Consider the following 8,384-nt stretch of genomic DNA (forward strand, 5'->3'; position numbering starts at 1 on the left):
CGCCGATATGGCGGGTAGTGAAGACGTACCCTTAGTCTATAAGGTGCCACAGGACTCTTTAGGCAGGTCTACACTACGGGGGAAAATCAATATAAGATACGCAACTTCAGCTACGTGAATAACGTAGCTGAAGTCAAAGTATCTTATATCGAATTACCTACCGTCCTCACGGCGCGGGATCGATGTCCGCGGCTCCCCATGTCGACTCCGCTACCGCCGTCGGGTTGGTGGAGTTACGGAGTCGACATGAGCGCGTTCGGGGATCGATATCTCGCGTCTAGATGAGACGCGAGATATCGATCCCTGAGAAATCGATTGCTACCCGCCGATTCGGCGGGTAGTGAAGACGTACCCTTTGTTGTTTTTTAAGAAACATAGTTACTGTTTGTCCTCACTGAAGAGCATCTTGGTTAGCATAAAGAATGGATAACTACAGCTTTGATATCTAGAGCTGTACAAAACATCTTTATTTGCTTGTGTGGTCTATATCCATACCCACTCGCTTGCCCCTCAACAAACACACATACAGAAATGGCTACATTACTGGTTTCTGATTTCTCAAAGCACCACTCACAAACAAAAATGAGCTGTTTATAGGGGCAGTTTACCTCTAATGTCATAATCCCGCCACTCAACACTGACCGGTTCACAGGGCAGGGTGCCAAAGGGGACTGCACCATACATTTTGGAAGCAATGACTCATGAGTAACAGTTTGTTTTAAGCACACATTTGGCCTGACAGGGCTGTACAATCTGCAAGGTTCATGTGCATCAATAAGCAATGCAAAAGCATTGGGGTGATACTCAAATTCTGTTCACTCTTAGAATATTTACTGTTAAAAGAGGCTAATTTATCTTCTCAGAGTAACAGGCTCTAGTCCTCACCTCCTGGATTCAAGTCAAGACTTTCTCGGGTAGTAGTAACAGCAAATATAATTGTATTTAATTTTTCCCATTCTAGAACAAACAAATAAATTTTAGTTTGATGATTAACCTCGCTTTTCTCAGGGACCTGCAAAGTAGCTACAACATCAACACCTTTGAATTCCTGACACAGCAGGAATCTTTACCTGTATGACAGGACTGATGTCTGAGAACAAATATACTTATATTTATATATATAACAAAGTCTGTTTCTGCAGTGCTAATGTAATTCTCTATACCCTCCTGAGCACTAGAATATTAATATTTCTTTTGGGTTAGTTACTAAGTTATTCCCTTTCACAGCAGCCTAAGGGATCTTTCCACCTGTGTGGTGTTACAGGAAAGCTATGTGCTATCTATATGTATTTGTGTATGTAGATAGTTAATAGAATGAGTGCCACCTACTGGCATATAAGAATATGTGTCGTTCATAAATTAAGAGGTTCAGTTAGGATTGGTCAGAACTTTCCCATCAAAATTATTTTCAATGAAAAATTGGGTTTCCAACTAAGCAATATTTTCTGTGAAAAGTGTCTGCTTTCCCTGGAAAAATTCTATTTTTGTAGGAAAAAACCCCCAAACATCTAAAAACTGAAATATTTTGGCTGAGAACCAAATATGTTGATTTGGCTATGCTGTCAAATACCTCATGGGAGTTGTAGTTCAGTTGCCTCATGTCCCATTCTGCTTTATGAGCTGGGTTTCCTGGCCAAAGTATATTTCCCATTATGCACCATGGGCAGGGACTTCCATGATGTACCACCTCCCTTCTTCAAGAGCAATGACCTTGGTGCATCAAGGGAGCTATAGGAAATCTAGCCTATAGAAGAGACTTGAATCACAGGATACCCAAACTACAACTCCCATGAGACACTGTGACAGCATTTCCTAGTCAAAATATTTTGGTTTTAATCTGAAATATTTTGGTATTTGAAGTTTCAACAAAAAAAAATGCCATGGAAAAAGACTCCACTTTCAGACCAACTCTAGGTTCAATAAAATTGTTTTCCTTATGCAATGGTCATGGTTTCCTGCTTGAGCAGGTGGTTTGTTTCATCATTTATCTTCAAATTCAGAGCTTTGGAGATCCAGAGTTCAGTGAAGGAAGCTGGGTCAGATGCTTTGATGTCCTTCTGTACAATAATTTTAATCTTTTCATTTAGCTCTGGTTTCCTATATTTTCCAAGAAAAACTGAGTTTTGTTTTCCTTTATCCAGAAAGGCTTGAGACTTTTATTCCAGTCAGATCTTGTGCTTGCTACTTTACCTCTGCACCCAGGGCCAAAGCTAACCTGTCTGATTTACTCCATTTTTCATTAGCGGTTCATACATTTTCATAAAGTCAAGGCCACATGGGATTATTATGGTCATCTAGTCTGACCTCCCTCTTAACACAGGTTAGAGAACTTGATTCCTGATTTAAGCCCATAACTTCTGGTTGAGCTACAGCATATCATTTAGAAAGCATCCAGTCATGATTTAAAGACCTGAAGTGATGGGGGATCCTCCAGATCTCTAGGAAATTTGTTCCAGTGGTTAATTATCCGGGTCCCCATTGTAAATAAATGGTGCCTTATTTTCCATCTGAATTTGTCTCACTTCAGCTTCCAGCCATTGGATCTTTTTATGTCTTTGCTAAATTTAACAGCTCTCTAGTGTCAGAAATCTTCACCCCACGTAGGTAGTTATAGATGATAATTCAGTCATCTCTTAACTTAAAGTTAAATAGACTGAGCTTCTTCAGCCTTTCACTGTAAGGCAGGTTTTCCAGACTTGGAATCAGTCTTATAGCTTTTTTTCTGAATCCTTTTCAATTGTTAACCTCCTTTTTAAAGTGTGGCCATCAGAACTGGACACAGTATTCTAGTAATGGTCTCACCAAGGCAATATACAGGGATAATAATACCTCCCTACTTCTATTCTGTATCCCCTACCTATGCATTGCATCCAAGGATTGCATTGGATGTCTTAGCCCCAACATTGTACTTTGAGATCATGTTCAGCTGGTTTTTACCATGACCCCTAAGTCAGCGGTTCCCAAACGGTGGGTTGTGACCCCAAACTGTTGGTTGTGCCATCAGCCGATGGGTCACAACAATTCCTAGTCTGCAGAGGATGCCATTTTTCTCCACACGGCGTGACCTCGCAGAGGTGCTGGAACAATGTGTATAGTGGGAGTGCTGAGAGCCATTGAACCAAACTGTAAACCCTGCGTATGATGGAAACCACTTCAAGCCAAGGGATGCAGCAGCACCCCCAGCATCCCTAGTTCCAGCCCCTATGTGACCTTGCATGTACGGTGCATCTGAGGTCACAATGCATAGAGGAAGTGGCGCAGGGGAAGGGGAGCAAGTGGGCCAGCTGAACATAGGCTGGCACATGCTGCTTCACACCTGCTACAAGATACCTTTGAGGAGCTGGGCCTTTGTGAAAAGTAATAGGAAAAGGGGTGTGGGAGGGGTATAAAACAGAAACACATGCGAAGTGGGATAAAGTTGCACTACAGTGTCTGTAATTGTGCTGTGGTATCCCAAGGGGAGCTGTGTGAAACAGCTGCACTGAAACCACAACCACAACCCTGCTTTTATGTTTTGGTGCACACAGGCTTACAGAAAGGTTCATAGAAAGATCCCCCTCTGGCCAGGTTGTGCTGCCCTTCCTCACGCTGCATGTTGCCTAGCTCCAGGCACAGTCCCACCGAAGTCAGTGGGAGTCTTTATGGAGCAAGGATCTATTCGGGGTGAGTAGGGCTGTCTGGATCTGGCCCAGCAAGTGTTGGGAAGCTTGCAATTAATCTGGGCCCAATTTAGTGCAAATGTGGTGTGATGGGGCTTATGCCCCATCCTGGCTCGAGAAGAGTTAAAGAGAGCGGGAGAGGCCAGTTAACCCACCTCGTTGCACCTGGAGGGTGGGTCAGGCCCAATTAAGGATGAGAGCCGGATGGGGAGGAGCCGGGTGGTGCTGTAAAGACAGGACATCTGGAGCAGAAAAGGCCTTTACTGAGGGGGACAGGAGCTCTGCAGTGCCTCTCTGGGCAGAACTGACTACAGCTGGGAACCCCACTAGCAGAAGGCTTGCCTGGAGACTTCTAGGCCAGGGGAAAGAACCTAGCCTGACTCACCTCTCACTGTCCCCAGTGTCAATCAGGAATTAGTGCATTGAACTCAATGGCACTTCATCAGCATGAGTGAGGTGAACCCATCATGCTCTCAGACTTGGTTTGCGGCCCATCCTCCCTAGCAGCCAACCTGGCCCCTATTCACTGTGGCCCAGCACATGTTGCCATCAGCCCCAATGACAAGTGGAGGTAAAACATATACCTGCAAATGACTACGCCCATTTCTCCCCCAGAGCAAGGGGCTAAGCGGGAAGGTAACTGTAGGGCCCAGCATCTGTTCTGTGCTTCTCCTGGGAGATCACAGCTATGCACTGCCGAGGCTCATGGTAAAGCTGCAGCCTGTCCCCTGGGTGTTTGTCTCCTGAGGCTGGAACGTTCTTGCTGGCTTCTTTGACCACTGGCAGCCTTTGTGTCTTTCCTTTGTTCTGACATCAGGCAGGTCCCTTCTGTGGCTCGGCAGGAACAAGAGGGAACAAATAGTCCTATGAATCAGCTGTCTTTGTCTGCTTTGTTCACATTCTTTCCTGCTTCCCCACTAAGGGACTTTTCTTTGGAAGAAAATAAGTTCTCAAGTGCTGTCCCAGACCTTTTCCATGTAGCCCTTCAGAATGCACAGCCAGCTGGAGCCGCGCTTTAGAACAAATGGGCCAGATCCTCTGCTGGCCTAAATCGCCATAGCCCTGTTGAAGCCAATGAAGCTACATCACTTTTCCTGGCCCAGGAGAATTCACTCATTGGTTCCTGGAAGCCTTGCCCCAGAGTTACCTCTGGAGTCCAACATGGCTCCAAAGTATTACGGTGAGGAAAACAATCCCACTCGAGAGGCTTCAGTTCTTTGCTTCATCTTATTTTCTGTTCAGTTTTATATAACTTCCCTTATGTTCATTTCCTTTTCTCCTGCACGTGGTGCTCCTCTTCTGCAAATTAGCTTTAATGATAACATCACTTCTCTAGAGCGGTAAGGTTACATCTTCAAAGCACTTCTCAGATAGGAGGTCACAGCATGCATAGGAGGCACCAGAAACTTTCCTTGAGCAGAGTTAGCTCACCCTGACCGTTAAAGGGCTGTTGTGCTCCATTGCTTCACTCTCTGGGTATGTCTACACTGCCATCAGAAGCCTCGGGTCAGCTGACTGGGGCTCCCGGGGCTTGGAGAGCAGGGCTATATAATTGCAGTGCAGGTGTTTGGGTTCAGGCTGGATCCCGGACTCAGGGACCCTCCCCCTCGTGGGGTCTCAGTGCCCAGGCTCCAGCCTGAGCCTGGACCTCTACACTGCAATTTTATAGCCCCGCAAGCCCGGGTCAGCTGCCCCGAGCCAGCTGCGGCCGTGCTGCAGGTCTTTTCTCGCAGTGTAGACGTACCTTCTGAGCCTCAGATTGGCACCTCACTCCCTAGCCTGGCTTTGGCTCTTCGTAGATCACTGGCAGTTTTAGCAGCCTGGCTGTAGCACGTCTCTTCTGTCTGCAGCAGGAAGAGCTCGCTCCTGCTGGTCCTGCCATCTCCAATCTCTTTACTGCTGAGGATCTGGTGCTGAACATAAAGAAGTGGGGTGGATAAGCTCCCAAAGGAGCCCTTTCCAATCTTCCAGGCACAGAACAATGGTGGCCACAAAGTTCTCTCTTAGGCTAGGGGGATAAAGTAGAGAAAAAGGGGGAGCTTCGGCCGTGACCTGGAGGATTCCCCCTGGGGGTTCTGTTCTGCCTTTTGTGTTTTTGTAGAAGGGGGGATGGGGTGGGGATAGACACCAGCCAACTCAGCAGCATAGACTCTGCGCCCTGTTAAATCCCCTTTGTGCTGGTCCCATCCTTGCACACCCTCCTTCTCAGCCCATCCTTGCAGAGGGAGGGGTGCCACGGATGGGGAGGGGGCCTGGCCAGCCTGGCCTGTAAGCTGGCAATCCGTGACTGGGGTTCGGCCCCTTTAGACTGCTGTGAATGACACCAGGGGCTAGGTAGGTCTGGAGTCAGAGCTAGGAGTAGAGTGAGCAGGAAGGTGGCATACGTTATTAATCATGGGGTTACGGTAAAGCCTCCTGACCAACCAGAAGTAATTTTTCCACACAACACACAGTCAACCTGTGGAACTCCTTGCCAGAGGATGTTGCAAAGTTCAAGGCTATAACGAGTTCAAAAAAGAACTAGATACTAGATAAATTCTGGCTATTAGCCAGAATGGGCAGGGACTGTCTCCCTAGCCTCTGTTTGCTAGAAGCTGGGAATGGGCAACAGGGAATGGATCACTTGATAATTCCCTGTTCTGTTCATTCCCTCTGAGGTACCTGGCATTGGCCACTGTCAGAAGACAGGATACTGGGATAGATGGACCTTTGGGCCGTTCTTATGTTCCTATACCCCATCCCATTCCAGTGCAACAGTCCCAGTTTGAGCTACTCCTGGCAGCTTCAGTCTCTAGTTGGCTGGCTGCTCCCTGCCCTTTCTCTTCCTGCCCCTCAGAGGAGCCAAGAGCAGCTCCCACACACCTGAGGTTAAATGGGGGGGAGGGATTTTCAGAAGCAGCTAAGTGACTTAGGAGCACACGTCCCATTGGATGTCAATGGGATACAGTATTATATAGTCCTGCTGAAAGTCCAGGGAACGCATGCTCCTAAGTCACAATGGGCTAGACCCTCAAAGAGACTTAGACACTTCACTCCCATTGATCTGGGCCTTCGACGTTTATGAAAAGCTAGTCCTCAGCCCATTAATTCACACTTTACAAACATACAAAGTTTGATAAGCAAAAAGAGGCTCTTTGATTTTTCTGCACAAGGTCTGCGCTCCAGTGCATCAGCCCCCGGAGCTCTAACCCTGCCAAGGGTTAACAGCAAGGCTGAAAGGTGTTGAACTACACCAACCACAACACTCAGTTGTCTGCACATGGGGGCGTGGGGGACTTGGCATCATTTCTTCAGCAAACTCTCTGTCTGTTCTGGGGCTGTGGTAATGAAAAGAAAGGAACATTGCCACCTTGTGTTCTGTAGTAGTGCCTAGCACTGCTTTTTAGGCAACAGTGTTGAAGTCCTTGTGAGCTGCCGTATTCACCACAGTCCATGCCCCACCTCCTCCTTGATGAGAAAATGGGGAGATCATTTTCGGGGGGGGGCTAGTGATTTGAGGGGTTTTGATTTTTAGATGCCCAACTTGAATTGTGTTCGAGGGGCCGGACTTTCAGAAAAGGCTGAGCAGCTTCTCTCTGAAAATTAAGCCTCATTAAGGTGTCTCAAATGCACCACCCACAACCGCTAGTCACGTCTGAAAATCTTGGTCCATGATCCGGACTGTACCCCAAGGTGAGAAATGAACGGAAGAGGAGCCATGTGTGTGCAGCTGAGGACGGTGTGCAGCCCTGTACAGCCGCGATAGGGGCTGAAAGAAAGCAATGGGAACTTGGGCCTAGAGCCTCAAAGGTATTTAGGTGCCTAACTCCCATTGATTTTAATTGGAATTAGGGGCCTAAAAACCTGTTCTGAAACATCTGTGCACTGAGCCCCCGCAGTAACGTGTATTGAGTTGGGTGAGGGCTGCAGGGTCAATCCACTGAGCAAAGGACGAGACAAAAACAAGCAAAGATAAGTGGGATACTAATAGAATGATGAATCCTCCTTTATCCCTGTGTGTGCTAGGCACATAAAGCCTGGTAAATGGGGGCCTACTCACTCCATGTGCCCCCAGAGCAGGTGGGAGTGGGCAGGGAGAGATGAGGAACAGGCAGGGGCGTGGTTCTGCCCTGTCAGGGTTCCCTCCCCACTCTGAACTCTGGGGTACAGATGTGGGGACCCGCATGAAAGACCCCCTAAGCTTATTTCTACCAGCTTAGGTTAAAACTTCCCCAAGGCACAAATCCTTTCCTTGTCCTTGGATGGTATTGCTGCCACCACCAAGTGATTTAGACAAAAATCCAGGGAAAAGGGCCACTTGGAGTCCCTGTTTCCCCAAAATATTCCCCCAAGCCCCTTTATCCCCTTTCCTGAGGAGGCTTGAGAATAATATCCTCACCAGTTGGTACAATGTGAGCACAGACCAAACCCCTGGGTTTTTAGGACACTGAAAAACAATCAGGTTCTTAAAAGAAGAATTTTATTTAAAAAAAAAAAGTAAAAGAATCACACCTGCAAAATCAGGATGAAAGGTAACTTCACAGGGTAAATAAAAAGATTTAAAACACAGAGGATTCCCCTCTAGGTTCAGCTTCAAAGTTACAAAAAAACAGGAATAAAACTCCCTCTTAGCATAGGGAAAATTCACAAGCTAAAACAAAAGATAATCTAACGCATTTCCTTGCCTTTACTTACAATTTCTGTAATTTTAGATGTATGATTTCAGGTATATTTTCAGGAGATGGG

Source organism: Mauremys mutica, chromosome 3 (genome assembly GCF_020497125.1).
Source record: "Mauremys mutica isolate MM-2020 ecotype Southern chromosome 3, ASM2049712v1, whole genome shotgun sequence".
Lineage (NCBI taxonomy): Eukaryota > Metazoa > Chordata > Testudines > Geoemydidae > Mauremys > Mauremys mutica.